Here is a 15,754-nt window from a genome sequence, read left to right as displayed (position 1 = left end):
TATATTCCTCTGTTTGAGCATATTGGCTGCACTCAAGTTCAAAGGCATGATTTGCAGTTCTGAAGATAAAAAATATTGTGAAATTGGACCATTACTGTCTTTTCTCAATAGCGTAAGATGCAATCCTATGACAGGCTGATTACTTTTTCAGCATGAAGACTGCTAATTGCTTTCAGAACCAATTTCTTTTCTGCAGTTGTTTCTAACAATTCATATCCTCCTCCAGTAGATCTACATTTGCACTTCCACCATCATTTATAAAAAATATGTAAAGAAATTAATATCAGGTATACCATTATCCTCCATAATTAGATTTCCTCCTTTGTCCCCAATCATTCCTTCAATAGCTGCATTTTATATTTATATGCCTATCAAAACCTTGCTAATTCAAGTTATCTGCTAACTTTTTACATATTTTATTAAACATTCTAATTTTATTTTTCCATCCCCTCAACATTCTGCATATTCTCTTATTTTATGACAGTCATTTCTAAATTTATCATTTGCTTCTATTTATTTTACCTTTTAAATGGAACTGTGATGCATCCACCTTTCCTGGGACTAATTTGTAGTATATGCATCTCATACTTTAAGATTTTGCTCTGCTAGTTCATTGATTTGTTGATAATATTTCTATCCTGTTAAACCAGTGCCAGAACTCCTCATCTTGCTGAACTATGTTTATTCCTCACCCACTACAGCAGTCTTACATTTAAGTATCCATCGTACCTTTCTATTTTGATCCTACTATGTGGTGAGTTTCCTAATTACTCTCTTCTCATTATGTGCACAATGAAAAGTATTCCTATGTTCGGCATACGTATTGTCTTTACTTCAGTCTCTTTTCAAGTTCGGTCAATCCAAGTCACTGCAACCAAGGACATCCTCATTAGCTTTACATACTCCATTAAATAAAACATTGGTTCCCCTACCCTCCTTAGGTCTACCTTCTTTCCTTTTTCTTCTACGGCACCCTGCATTACACTGCTGTCAACAGTGTCCAACCTTCTTGTTAATGTTCTTAAGCTACTGCAGCTACTTGCACCACAAAAACCTTTAACTACATTGAACTTTACAACTTCTTGAATGATTTGCTGCTTGACAGACACGTTTGTCCTATTCTCAGTGTACACAATGAATACCATTGTTCTCAAGCAGTGAATTTCAAAGGCATCAATTCTCTTTTCTAATTCACTGCCTTAAAGTCCCATAGAGATCTCCATAGCATAGTGCAGGACTAACCTTACCTAGAATTTCTACTAGTCTAGATTTTAGAATAACTGAAATCACCAAAGGTAATTGTAACATCTCCAACATTTTTTCCATTGAGCAAGACAATGTGGTTAACTTGGGCACATTCTGATATGATATCATAATGCACCATTGGGAAATGTAGCAATGAAGAGTTTGCAGGTTTCTTTCTCGATCTCATCTTCAATTTTTGGTGACCTATAATGCACCATGAGAAGCCAATATTTTCAGTTATCTGCACAGTTTGGAGAATCCATCATTATGTGGTTTGCTAGCAAATGTGGCAACTTGGTGAAGAGGGGGAAGGAGTTAAAGTGCCTGGAAATTGAATTGCACCTTTTGTTTTAGGTGCACTATAACACGGTTGCATATAATACTGCCACCAAAGTGAGTCACCATAAGAGAAAAACATCGGTAAAAAGCGAAAAAATACATGCATGTTAAGATGTTTTACAACTAGAAACTAAAAAGGGACTTTTCCAATTCTCAAAAGACCACGCGGAAGTCACCACAGCTGCCAACACTTTACTATGGAGCAATCAGAAAAGGTGGTCAACCCTTAGAAGGCACACCCTACATGAAAGTCTGACGCAGCAACACATATTGTGGCTGTCATGGTGGAGGGAACTTCCAGATTCAGAGAGGGATATAATCATCCAGGTATGAGATATATCCCAGGACAGAGGCCTTGTGTGTCATGGGGGCTAAGAGAAAAGTCTGGTAAGAGACTGCTCCTCCAGGAATGAGAATCGCTACACAAGGAAGATATGTTACAACAAAATTTCATGACTTCAAGACACGTCCAGGTGAGCTGCCGACCACTAAGTTCACTGCTTGCTCATACAGGTAAACTTATCCAGACAAACAGACACATAAAACTGTTACTCTGTCCATACAGTCCATCCATCTTCATCTTTTCATGTATTTTCTACCCACCCCATCTCCGACACAGAGATCAAGCCTCCAGAAAGGTAGGATAATGAAAAGATTACTCTATACTTTATCAGCTCCACTTAAAATAGAACATTGAAGGGAGGCATCTGGACTAAAAAAAGCAAAGCAGCATAAACAACCTCATGATCGGCCAGGTGTACTCACTAACACCCGTAATTACTACATTCCCTGTGAATTGGTCTACAGTATACATCTTAACTACCGTGCATGCTGCTGCATCACTATAAAGATGTCCTTGGTGGAGTTTATTGGTGTAACTGTTGTATCCAGCAAAGACATAATAGATGAGGAGAGACACCACCAGCCCCCCCCCCCCCCCAGCATGTTCTTCCCTCAGCAGAGCAAGAGTAGATTCAGGAGCAACCACAAACAATGGAGGGAGGAGGAGAAAGAGGAGGATTATCACGATGAAGAGTGAAGGTTGTGATGCCCAAGAGTGGCCTTCCCCCTTTGAACTCCTGCTGATACATCTTATCAATACCATCACCTCCCAGCAAGGCTTCTCATACTGTTGCAGAACATAGAATTTCATCTTGAGGAGACAATTTTCCATGAACATCCTGGTATTTTGGTATCTCTGGTTATATTGGTGCTCACCTAATGTAGTTAGAATATAAACTGATGTGAGCAGCCATGAAAGTGCAGGAGTTCCCCATGATCTATCCTTCAAGGCAAGACAAGGCAGGCAGTGTTAACCACTGAAGGCTCTCTCAGGACCAAAATGTCATGGAAGCTGCCAGGAAAGAGAATATTCACTATCAAGAAACCCTTCCTGGCTGTGCATTTATGGAATGGAAATAAATTATATCAATTTAAACATCTGGGTTATTAAAAAAAATCGAACTGCCTGCATTTCTGGCAAATCCCAGTGACCAATACAACACTTTCCACTCAACGAAATCAAAAAAAAGATTAAAGATTCACAAGAAGACAACCCTAATCATTTCTGATGCTGTGAGCAGCAAATTGAGAAATATGCTGCAGCTGTCCAGAATGATCCAGTGGCCAGGATGCTAAGGGTCATCTTGATCTCCAAGAGAATGACCAGACCACATTGCAATATGTCACATACCAAATGCATTGCTTACCAGATAGGCACAGGAAGGATGTGGTGTCTCAGAAGACTCTCTTGCATTAGTACCTTTGTCAATGGGCATGTGTTTGCTTCTGTCCCCCGAGCTCCCAGACTCTTCCTTGAGTAATATGCCATTCCAATCCTGAAGCTTTCAATAATGGAATGCTGCCAGCAGTATCACCACTGAGGCACCCATTGAATGAGTAGTTCATCAATGAAGTGTTGAAAACAAACACTCCTTGTTACTTGTAACACACTCTTTGAACTTTGGTCAGTGTTTGTACAAGTCTGCAATCCATTCTGAGGCTGCCAGTCAGTAAGGCAGCAGAAAGTCCTTTTAGATAGCAAAAAAAAAGCAATAACATGGCAAGGAGGTGAGCCTAGTTCTACTAAGACTGTTCCATGAGCGTCATTGTGTGGAGCTTTGAGCTCCAACTTATTTTCAAGTGTATTGAAACTTATATTATACCATGAGTGACATATTAAGTACATGCATGACACTGGGAAATTGTTTGCAACACATTATTCTTCTGAGAGTGTGGTACTCAAACTTCTTTCAAACTGGCATGAAGAGGGACACTAAGAGGAACACTGGCAAAGTTTCCAAGGAAGAAGAAACAAAATACCTGCATTGAACAAAGAAACAATCATAGCACTGGATAAGGATGATGCAGTAGATGGGACAAAGGTAGAATCAGCTGCTCCAAAATTACATTGGCAGCACACATAAAAGATGAGGCAAATTTCATTGGTGTGGGTGTTAATGCTCGCAAAATGAAGCTCTCTCAACAGTACCTAGACAGGTAGCTGATAACATTGATGAGCATGGAATGCAAATTGACTTCAGCACTGGTAGTTTGGAGCTCAAAACAATAGCCAATGCTGTCTTTTAAACCAGCAAGGCGAAACATGTGCTCAGCAACAGGAAAGAGTTTCCATAGCTATTTCAAGTTGCAAAGGTCTGCTCAAAGTCATGTGGCAGATGGTACAAGATTACTTGGTGATGTCAAAGCTTAAGCACTAGTCAATTTTTCCGAGACAAAAAAAAAGTGTTCTTTGCCATTCCCTTTAGAATACAGCATGTATGGAAAAATGTCCAGATGGCATTGAGAACAGAAAAAAATCTCCTGGAATAGTAGGAAGAGGAGAAGAGCTCGCAAGAAAAGGCCATACCCATTTATGGTGTTCAAACAGCAACTTGTCTCAAATGTCTCACCTCATTGAACTTCAGGTACAACATGAGACACCAATGAAACATCAGTCTCCAAAAAGGACGCTCTCACTGAGATCTCGCACCTGTTGCAACTACACCTGCAAGCTCAGAGTAGGACAAGTACTGGCAGTGGCTCTCTGGTGACTATGGCAAGGATCTAATATGAATCTGGTGCCTTTCTAGCTACTAATGCCAAACTAAAGATTAATTCTTATGCAACAAGTATCTGTTAGCAGAGTATTGATGCACTGAAACAATGCTTCTCCTGGTTCGACCACACTAGAGGAGCCCTGAAGTGCTCTGCTCTGTGGATATCAACATTCATAACCTCCTGCAAATTTGTCACCATGCTGGTCACTTCAAACTTCCCAGTCCTCCACGCTGTGCACTGTGTGTACCCAGCAACCTTTGCCTGATGCAGAGTTTCGATCTGAAATGTCAACAGTTCCTTTCCTCCCACAGATGCTGCTGGACCCGCTAAGTTCTTCCAGCAGATTGCTTGTTGCAACCTTATCCTATAGCCTGCCCCACCAGACTTCACTTTGCTAACAGCTTGTCACCTACACTATCCTTATATCTTTTTATCTTCACTGCAGGCCACTTGTGCATCATGTCCCATTACTTGTAGATCTTACCTCTATGCTTTCCTCTACATTAAGCAAAAAGGTGGAAAAGATTACGGGGATTATTCAGAAAAAAAGTAACAACAGTACAATAGAATTTTGTATCTGTCTCAAAGCAACAGATCAGTCAGAAACCCAAGTCCTGAACTTGCAGACAAGAGGACTGCCAATGCTAAGAAATGTTGGGAAATTAGATTAAAAATTGTGTCAGTAGATTAACACCAACACACTGCCACCTGCAGTATCTTTGGATCCTCTACCATCTTCTGCAGTTCAAGACTGACACAGATCAAGTGGAAACTAGAATCTTGAACTTAAATAAAGTCAAAGCAGGTATGAGGGATACATAGTCCAAGATATATTAGCAAATTTGATTAAGTTTTTTTTAATTTAAAAGGAGGTTAAGGATAGTAATAGATTAAAAGGAGCAGCTCATAACATTGTCAACAAGAATAATAAGCTTAAGGATTGGGAGACCTTTAGGAACCTGCAATGAATGACCAAAGAAATTGGTAGGTTGAAAATAAACTACGAGAGTAAATTAGCAAGAAAAATAAAAAGCTTGTAAAAGCTTCCACAACCACAAAAATAACATAAAAGAACAGTAGCAAATATATGGATTCCCTAGAAACAGGGACAGTAGAAATTGTAATGGGAAACAAAGAAATAGCTGAGGCATTAAACAAATATTTTGGTTCCCTCTTCATTATGGAAGACACAAGACTTGCAATCAAAATGCAGGGGAACTTGAAAAGGGTAAAAAGGGGGAGGAAATTATTAATAACAGTGAAGAGAAAGTACTGGAAAATTAATATTCCATGAACCTGAATCCTAGGGTCCCAAAAGAAGTGGCTAGGTTGAAAGTTAATGCATTAGTGAAATCATTCCATGTGAGTTAGGACATGTAGCTGCAACTCATGCCTTCTGCATCTGGTTATGTGCCATCTGGTCTTGCAAGAGAAAAGATGGTGTGTCAAATGTCCATAATTTGTTTAAATACCATGGCTGTCATGATTGAATAGCATGCAATGTACGCAAGGTTGAAGTGTTGGTGTGAGGCAGACATGCCGGGTGTGCCAAGATGAGGTAGAAAATGTTAATGTTATGTATGAGATCTGGTTGACAGGGATTGTTGGCAGCTCAAGGATGGAGATGAAATGCATTGAGCAGAATCAGAGATCAGTAGTGTAGTTGGTAAGGTATGTCATTTGAAGATGCATCCAATAATCTTGGTTATTGAATTTCCTGCAACACTGCATCCACATTATGGGCACTTGACACTAGTATTGAACCCTATGGCTATCATTTCCCACTATGCCTAGCTATGTGTCTAAAGGGCATCCTGGTCCCTTGTAGGTAGATACAAGATACCTCTTCAACTTTTCATCTATTCCATTAACTTCTCTCATGCTTTTATTGGAAGCCTGAGAGCCCACCAGTGCCTATGTTTGATGTTATCCTTAATTCTCACATCAGATTTGCCTGAAGGATGATTATTAGTGTCTGCTCTAGTTAGAGTCTGAGAGGTGAAGTCAAGCTTTATGTAGTGAAGTCAAGCTTTAAATGATACATTCCAAATTCAGCTGGAGATAGGTATGCATAATATTGGCCACTGCTGATTTATCCAGCAAATTAATTTATATCAACTGGATAAATATCATTATAACACATAGGTGGTTATGTGTTAATGTGATCAGTGGGTGTGGGTTGGTTGCCTCTGGGGGCTATCAAATTCATCCCACAGCATTTGCTTGGAGTATTAAGGAACAATAGGTGAGGGACATCGCCTACATGAAGTAAATTTGGCATGTCCCTGATGACTCTTACTTTTTTTTTGTACAGATGCACCATAGAAAGCATCCTATCCAGATGCATCCAGTTTGGTTTGCCAACTGCAATTTCTTGTAGTCTTGGGTAGAGCAGACAGTTGTGAATGCAGCACAGTCCATGACACAAACCAACCTCCTCTCCATTGACTCCATACATACTTCCAGGCGCCTCGGGAAAGCAACGAACATAATCAAGGAGCCCTCCCACCCTGGATACAAATGCCTAAGTACATGAACCATCAGACTCAAGAACAACTTCTATCCCACTGTTATCAGACTCTTGAATGGACCTCTCATATGTTAGAAGATGAACTCTTGATCTCCCAAAATACCTCATCATGACCCTTGCACTTTTTTCGTCTACCTGCACTACACGTTCTCTATAACTGCAACTCTATATTCTGCATTCTATTTTCTTTTTTACCAACTCGATGTTATTATATGTGACATGATCTGTCTGGAAGGCACACAAAACAAAAACTTTGCACTGTATCTTGGTACAATAATAAACCACACCACTACACTGTACATCACCAACTTACAGGAAATTGCAAACAAGTTGCAGACAGAACAACAACAGAGTTGTAATAATGTAAGAATTAAATTATCTTATTTGGGTAATAATAGTATAAATGGCCAATAATACAACTAAAAATGTGCAAGAGAACTCTTTTTGACCAGTGTATTTTTGTCCCTAGCAGTAAGGAAGAATCTAGTCCTGGGAATATCATTACTCGACAGAGTATTTGGGGAAAACTGATCATAATATTATCAAGTGTAAAATAATTATAATAAAGAACAAGCTACAAGAAAGATGAAGATTAGTATCTGCAGGAGGCCTAAGATCAAAAAGTCCTAGAATGTTTTGGAGGAAGTAAATTAGAATCATGAATTGGTGGATACATAGAGACTTTCATTGACTTACAAATATAAAGCTCCTCAGATCATTACAGGAAAACTTTTTAAAATGAGTGAGGAACAGGATACTAATGACAAATATGCAATTGTAAAACATGTTCATGCATAAACTGCACAGGAGATTTAAAAAGGTAATGAGAGACAAAACAAAAGTAGGCAAAGAGAGAGTATGGCCAAGTAATGTGCAACAAAAAAGACCTTGTTGAATCAGATGGCATGGTCGAGATCTGATTTAACAATACGAGAGTGGTTGAAGGGATGGTAAGCAAAGAAAACTTTTTTTTTGCATGGTACATTATTGTGATTGACAGATGAAATGCTGAAAGAATGGGAGAAATTCAATGGCAATATTTGAATTAGATTAATACTTGGAGAAAAGATACATCATTCTATGAAAAAGCAGAGTAGTGAAATTAATTGGGTACTTCCATTAAAGAGACATCATTGGCACAAAAGCCAAAATTCAGCAGAGTGTAAGTTCAGGATTTTCAATTATATCCATATGGATTTTGATTTAACAACCTAGAATATCCTAAAAATCCTAGCACTAACAGAATCTTTTGTAAACACTGCCATCACACCTCCCCAACACTCTGAAAATGTTCTAACCAGAAATAGTGGTTTCCAATCCTGTCCAGTCCAAAACTACACCGCTTCTCTAATATAGCTGCAATATTATTTCAATAATAATACTTTTAACTCTCTCATTTTGTTTTAATGCTTTGCACAAACACAAGCATAGTACTCAGTCATTATTTTTTGGCAAGCTGACGATGCCTTTTGTTTTCTTAATTTAATATTTTGTTAGTTTTCTTGCCTGCATTAAAGTGCTTTAATCTCTCACTACCTCATGTGTTTCCATTTTAGCTCCTTGGATAAATGTCAGCTTACTAAGGTAACAAGTTAGCTTTTGTCAGCTGCTCCCACTGAAGAAATGACTGCTGAGAAAACATATGATTACACTTTAAATTGATATAATTTAGTTGGTTTATATTTATTAAATGTAATTTAATTAGATGTTGCAAGTGAATGCCTCACAGCAAGGGCGATACAGTGGCACAGGTAGTAGAGCTGCTGCCTCATCACCAGTGAGTCAGGCTCATCTTGACCTCTGGTGCTGTCTGTGTGCAGTCTGCACGTTCTGCCTGTGACCACATGGGTTTCCTCCTGGTGCTCTGTTTCACCCCCCCCCCGCCAACATCCCAAAGATGTGCAGGTTAGTAGGTTATCTGGACACTGTAAATTGTCCCTAGTTTATAGGTGAGTGGTAGAATCTAGGGGAAGTTGATGTGAATATCAGGAGAATAAATGGGATTAGTGTAAATGGGTTCTTCATCGTCAACAAGTATTCAATGGGTCAGTACCGTACAACTCTAAGAATGTTAAAGACATTCACAAATATTAAATCTCAGTAATAAATTTGACCACCAGGCAGTAGGGCTTCACCAACTATCAAAGCAATTCGGTGAGGACAACCATCTACTTATTCTAGGAAAGGCCTTGTGCTGCATCAAAATAAATTCTGGACCTGATAGCTCAGATGAGGGTTTAAATGTGCTTTGCTGATGGACATGTGCACTGAGATGCTTCGGACATCAGATACCCTAACTGCAAGCATGCACAAAATGTCAAGAGACATGGGAGAGAACTCCAGCTTTGCAAAGGACTTTGTTGGAAGCTGGAATTTATCCTTCCCAGTATGGAATGTGTTAGCCATCTCCATTTCAATACTTGCAGCTCAAATCATAACACAATAACTGACAGCTTTCAGAGCAGCATAAACAGAACTGACATCTGAATATTACACGAGAAGCTTAAACATGCCATTTGACTTCAGATTATTATCGTCATGAATATCAGTGTTCAAATGAGTAAGAGGATAAAACAATCCTAAGTTAGGACTGATGAAGGCTCATCACAAGGCAATCAGAAATTGACTGCATTCACTCAATTAGACAGTATTCTGATCCCATCATTACCATTTCACTAGTCCTCCTGCTGTTACCCAGTTAGCCATGAAGGAACAATGTATTCTGCACCCAAGCCATCTTGGCCCTTCACTGAGACTGTCCTTTGCAGCCATTGGCAACCATGTTCAATGCACATTTGACTGAGGTCATGGTAGGAATCCTGTATAGAAGTAGGACAGCCAGATATGTGGAAAATAGAAACTAAAAATGTATTTGGTGCAGGCTTGCATTCATAAATACTGAGCAAATGGATTAGAATACACTATGGTAAGATAGGACTCATGGTATGGTGAAGAATTGATGAGATGTTGGTATCATTTGCAGGTTGGAATTCAACTATCCTTAAGAAGGTGACAAATTCTTTCTCAGTTTATGCAGTATTTGTGTGGATGCTCTTCTACATTGCACAGATGTATTTCTAAGTAAAAATGGAAGCAATTATTTATCTATTCCTTCTTGCTGTATGTGCATTTACTGTAATGAAAGTAGAAAAAAAATTGCTGAAAAGAATCAGTAGATTAGGTAGCATCTGTGGAAGGAGAAACCAGTTTAACATTTCAGTTTTGATACACTGAGTGTTTCCAACATATTCTGTTTTCATTTCAGATTTTCAGCATCTGCAGCTTTTGATTTTCATTTACTATGATCTGTCAAGGCAGCCTTGGCAAGCAGCAAGATTTCTTGATAGGATAAAGTTGATCTGGGCAGAATGAAGTGAAAAATCAAACAATGTGCTATTGAAGTTTGGAGATGTATTAGGAAATCAGAAGGCAGGGGTGGGGAAGCAGAAGAAAAAAAAATCAGTCTCTGGCCCCTCTCATTCCATGATATCCATCAGCAATATCATTTTAAAACTTTGTGTCAGTTTATGACCATACAGTTCTACCTGCCACCTTCTCTCTGTCCTTTGAATATTTCTAAGCTATTGGACAGCTTGGTGAACATTCAGTACGAGATAATTAGCAATTTCCCCAAAAATGCCACTGCCTTCATTCTCTGCCATCATACTGCAAAATGAAATAGCAGTGACTCAGTTGGCAGCACTTTCACCTGAGTTACGTGGCTGTAGGTTCCAAGTCGCACTTGAGAGACTTGAGCATAAAAATCTGGGCTGACATTCCAATACAGCACTGAGGGGGTGTTGTACAGTCAGTGATGCCAATTTTCAGATGTATTACTAAAATAAAGCCCTGTCTGTCCTTAAAAGTGAACATAAAAGATCCCAGTGCATGACTTCTAAGTAGAACAAGGGAATTATCCTCACTATCCTGGTCTTTCTTCATTCTCCACCTAACAGCACTAAAACACTGATTACAGAATCATTATCCAGTGTTCTTGGGAGCTTACCAAGTGTAAATTGGCTGCTATCTTTTCTACAAAAGTGATTATACTTTCAACATATATTACTACCTGAACAGCAGCTTGATAAAAGTGCAGGTCTTTATTTAACATCCCCAAGCCTTACAATTCTCTGAAATATTTGAATTTACCCATTTCTGATCTCAAAAGCATTCCTGATTTTAAATTACCTATCTCTGGTAGCTGAGCTTTGGAAATCCATAGCCTCTCATCCTCTGTCCTACATTAAGACAAAACCTACCTCTCTGACCAATCCTAATACAAACATGTCAAATTTTGTTTGCTAATGTTCTTCTGAAACACAGTGGAATATATCACTCTGTTAAAAGTGCCATTTAACATATCGTAATGAAGCCTAATTGATCACTATGAGAGAATGGAAGGGAATGAAAGATGGGTTAAATATAAAAAAGATTAAATATAAAAAAGCTATGCTGATGCAAAAACGAACTGATTCTGAAAATTATTACAACTATGGCTCAAACACATTTATATTTATTTATATTGATGTTAAAATAAAATTCATTATGCCGGGGGGGGGGGCGGGGGGAGGGGTTTGTATCCTATAATATTCTGAAACAACGTTGTAAGATGTACATTGAGAGCTTTGACTCCATGGCCACTTAAGCTATTTGACGATACACTCTCCATTAGCTTTATTTGTGGATTTTACAATTGTCGTCATACATCTGGCATACCTCACTACGCTTACATCTGAATTGGTATCAATACTTCATTCATTGACTAGTACAACCTTACTTGTTGCCATGTTTGAAGAAATTAGCTTGCATTTATGTTCAGCACGTTTTTTTTCTCTTTGATTTTCATATGTCTTATTAGCTTCCTCACACTACACCTAATGAGCCATCACACCCTTCTTGGATTGTAAAAATGCTTGAAGTGCAGCATGACAGGAAATCTAATTACCAATGTACCACGGCAAAATGCAGCATGGAAATTATGAGACAAAAGAATGCTACAGTTTGACACACTCTTTAAAGAAAAAACGCCACCGATATGCGTCTAGCATGCTAACTTCGCCTCCTGACTTCCTGCCTTCGGAAACAACAGCCGGTGCTCACCTAAGGACACTTACTGTCACATAACATACAATTTAAAAATGCATAAAAAACTAATTTTAGACCAACCTATAAAAAGAGCTGTAACTTGTTAGGTGGATTAACATACATAGAAAACAGCCAGAATAGATAAATTCAACACTGATTCGAAGTAGGCATAGACAATTGCAAACTGATCCTGTGTTCTCGACATCAAAACGTTGACCTTAACATTGGAATACCATTGAAACACAGAGATCCTATTCAATGGCCAACTCCGTTTTTTTCCCAAAAAAATCTTTCAACTGAAGCTATTAAAAAAGGGATTTCTTCCCACAAATCAGTAAGTAGCCTTTCTCCTTTAGGAAACAGCTACAGAAGAGAGGGGACCTCAGTACCTCATTGACGCCTTTGGATTGTTGCTCGGAAGTCTGCAAAATGAACAACACCCTACCCACAGACTAAATCTGCAACCCCTTCCTTCCACAGTGATGGCTGATTTTAACCACTCACCTGGTTCACCCACTCTCCTGTATATTGTGTTGCAAATGCGCAAATATTTTTTTCCTCAACGATTGGCACCAAGAACAGAAAAGCGGTTATGATATTAGATGAAATGCTTTAAATCTTCATTCGCTGTGGATTAATGATGTAAAACCTTTCGGGAATTTTTTTTTGTCCTCAAGCCAACCCCTTAAATCTGGGCTTCCCCTCTAATGGACATGACGAACAAATGCTATCACTACACGGCTGCAAACGAGAGAGAGAGAGAGAGAGAGAGAGAGAACCCTGAGAGGATGTCTGCACATACCTCAAGAAGCTGATGCCATAAACTATTTCTGAGAAAGAATGCTGGCCTTTGGGATAAATACTTTATTTATCGTTAAAAAACGCTTTTTAAAAAAAAACAAAATGAAACACTCTGGTATTTTTACACCAGTCTACTTTAGTATGAAGAGAATACCATCTATATTCCCATACGTCAAAATAGTGCTTTGAAATTATAGCGAATCCTCCGCCTTCTGGTGCCCGGAACCGCTGGTAGATGACGCAGTTTCCCCCACTAAATTAAAAATAATTGTGTTAAAACTGCATTTTTTGTTGACTTCTCTCGATGAAGTTAAACCACAGCGACAACATGAAAAATCCACCTTTCCTACTCCCAACACCCCCTTACTCCCCATTAAAAGAAAGCCCCTCAGTGACTTACTGAAAATAATACGGGAAAAGCTCGCCAGGGCGGCTGCCACGGAGGTGGAGTAGAGGAAAGTGGTTAACCTGCAGGGCGATGAGGGGCGCAGGATGCTGGCGCCAAGAGCTCGCTTGCAGGGACTGGGTAGGAGAAGCAGCCCCGCGCCACTCCAGTCCCCGCTTCGTGGCCGTGCGCGCAGCCGCACAGCGCCAACGAGAGGCAAGACTGACAAGGGAAAATGTGCAAAAATAGCTCTTCAACTATTATTTCTCTTCCTTTTTCAAATGTGTTATCATGGCTAAAGTCGCAATTACCGAAAGGTGGGTGGCATCACTGTCAGTTTACCTGTGTTATTTTTATTCCCCGCCCCTTCGTAAGCGACAGACCTTTCAAGACTGACTCATAAAAGGCGTGAGACTCCGTTATTTCTATTCGGAAATATAGCCTTTAAAAAACACTCCTACGTATCGAGACCCCTAAATATTGACAGCAGAATAATAAGCTATTTATTTTGTGTTACAAAACTACATCTTGAGAAGCGCTTCAAATTCGATTACCGAAACCTCGAAATGTGTAACTTGTTTTGGAAATCCTTTCAGTTTCAAAATATTTATAAACTTTGACCGGAACAAATTATGTCTTTGATAGAACCGAAATCTGTGCGGATGACACCTTATTTCACCGTTAATACCATTATGTTTGTCTTGTATTCATTTACAGCACCGACTACCAGTGCTTCTCAATTTCTTCCACGTTAGTGTAGGCATGTAATTATAACGCTTCGGTGTTGTGAACTCAATCGTGCTGCACCTTCACTACAGGCGTAAGGTACGTGCTTCATACGGAACTATTTATTCGGAAAAAGTAAACAGTGACTATGTGCTGAATTTCATATAAAGTACAAACATCTCGGTGGATAGAAGAGCTCAAGTGCTTAATTAACATAACAACCAATCCCACGCCGCTCCCCTCCACCAGCACCCTCCCTCCCCGACTCTGTTGGCGGTGAATGATTGTTCAAGTTCCAGCATAGTGCTGGATATCCTGAACAGAAATAAGACAGAAAAAGCTAGAAATAACAAATGGTCAGGCAGCATCTGTGGAGACAGAAATAGAGTCAACGTTTTGATCTTTTAATCTAAATTTTGGTTTGCATTCAGTTCTGGATAATAGGATTAACATAGATATGATGAGCTAAAGGGTTGTTTCTGTGTGATATGATTGTGACTCTGATACAAAACTGCTTCTGAATTGCCAACAACTTCCAACAGCATTGTTACAAATTGTTTCTCTGGTCATTCCCTCTCTCCTGAGTTTTAAGTTTTGACTGTTCTAATCTATTGCATGAACTATTTGAACTCTTGTACATTGTTAATTGTGATACTCTATCTATGCTCTGCATATATCTAAGAGGAAGTATTAAAACAACAACTGAGAAATCGTTAATGTACAGAAGAGAAGTCTCAGGAGAGAATGCAGATATTGACAAAGAAAATATTTGCATATCTTCACTTAATGGCAGCAGTCTGCCATTTCAGTCTGAAGCATGTGGGTTCAAGCACAGGACATATAGACTGACCCTATCAGTACAGTGCTCTGTACTGGCAAAGGATATTGTCTTTGTTTGAAATGTTAGACTGAAGCCCAGTACTTCTACCTGTTTGAATACAATAGATATGCTGCTTTGAACAATAGCAGAATATCCTGGCCTCAACCAAAATCATCAAAGTCAATTAATTCATTTCACTGCTATTTGCTGTTGGTTACCACATTTCCCTTTATAACAATGCTTTTGTGAAGTGCTTGGAGATGTCCTGAGGTTGTCAACATATCAGTGTAGTGCCATTTTCCTTCATTTACTGGCATAACTAAGTTTTCAAACTGAAGACCATTTCCCACCTTTTCCTCAATTCAGGTTGAGTTAAGGCTGGTAACTGTAGGTAGAGGGTCTACTGAAAACATTTTTTATTCAGGACATATGAATTGAGTGGAGAAATGGGCAGCAGGAGGAGAAAGAGCAAAACTCTCTGAAATGTGGGTCAGGAAAAAATAGTTTTGTAACTTTAACTTAAAAAAACTAGATTTTTTATGACATCTAAGCAATAATTATAAATAATCTATTAAGAACGTGTACTATTTCAGAAATATTTTGTAAAGGAGAAAAGTTGAAACGAGTGCAATATTATAACCTCCAATGATACTCCTAGACCAACAGAAGGGTTTGATTATATGATAATTATAGTTGCCTTCTTTATTGATTCTCAATGAGTAACATTTTTTTACTACTTGTCTACAGACTATTATTCTTTCTA

The 15,754-nt window shown here is 38.9% G+C and overlaps 1 protein-coding gene across 2 annotated transcripts in view; it reads right to left on the bottom strand.

The window, feature by feature from the left end:
- Positions 1-13,605, bottom strand: part of nrxn1a (neurexin 1a) — a 1,334,105-nt gene extending 1,320,500 nt beyond the window's left edge. For both annotated transcript variants that reach the window (XM_052010794.1, XM_052010792.1), the window contains exon 1: positions 13,461-13,605. The gene's annotated coding sequence lies outside the window, so the exon portion shown is untranslated. The remainder of the gene's footprint in view (positions 1-13,460) is intronic.
- Between the last annotated feature and the right edge of the window lie 2,149 nt (positions 13,606-15,754).

This window comes from Pristis pectinata, chromosome 3 (assembly GCF_009764475.1).
Source record: "Pristis pectinata isolate sPriPec2 chromosome 3, sPriPec2.1.pri, whole genome shotgun sequence".
Taxonomy (NCBI): domain Eukaryota; kingdom Metazoa; phylum Chordata; class Chondrichthyes; order Rhinopristiformes; family Pristidae; genus Pristis; species Pristis pectinata.
Note: the sequence above shows the minus strand (reverse complement) of the source record. Positions and strands in the feature narration are given on the sequence as shown.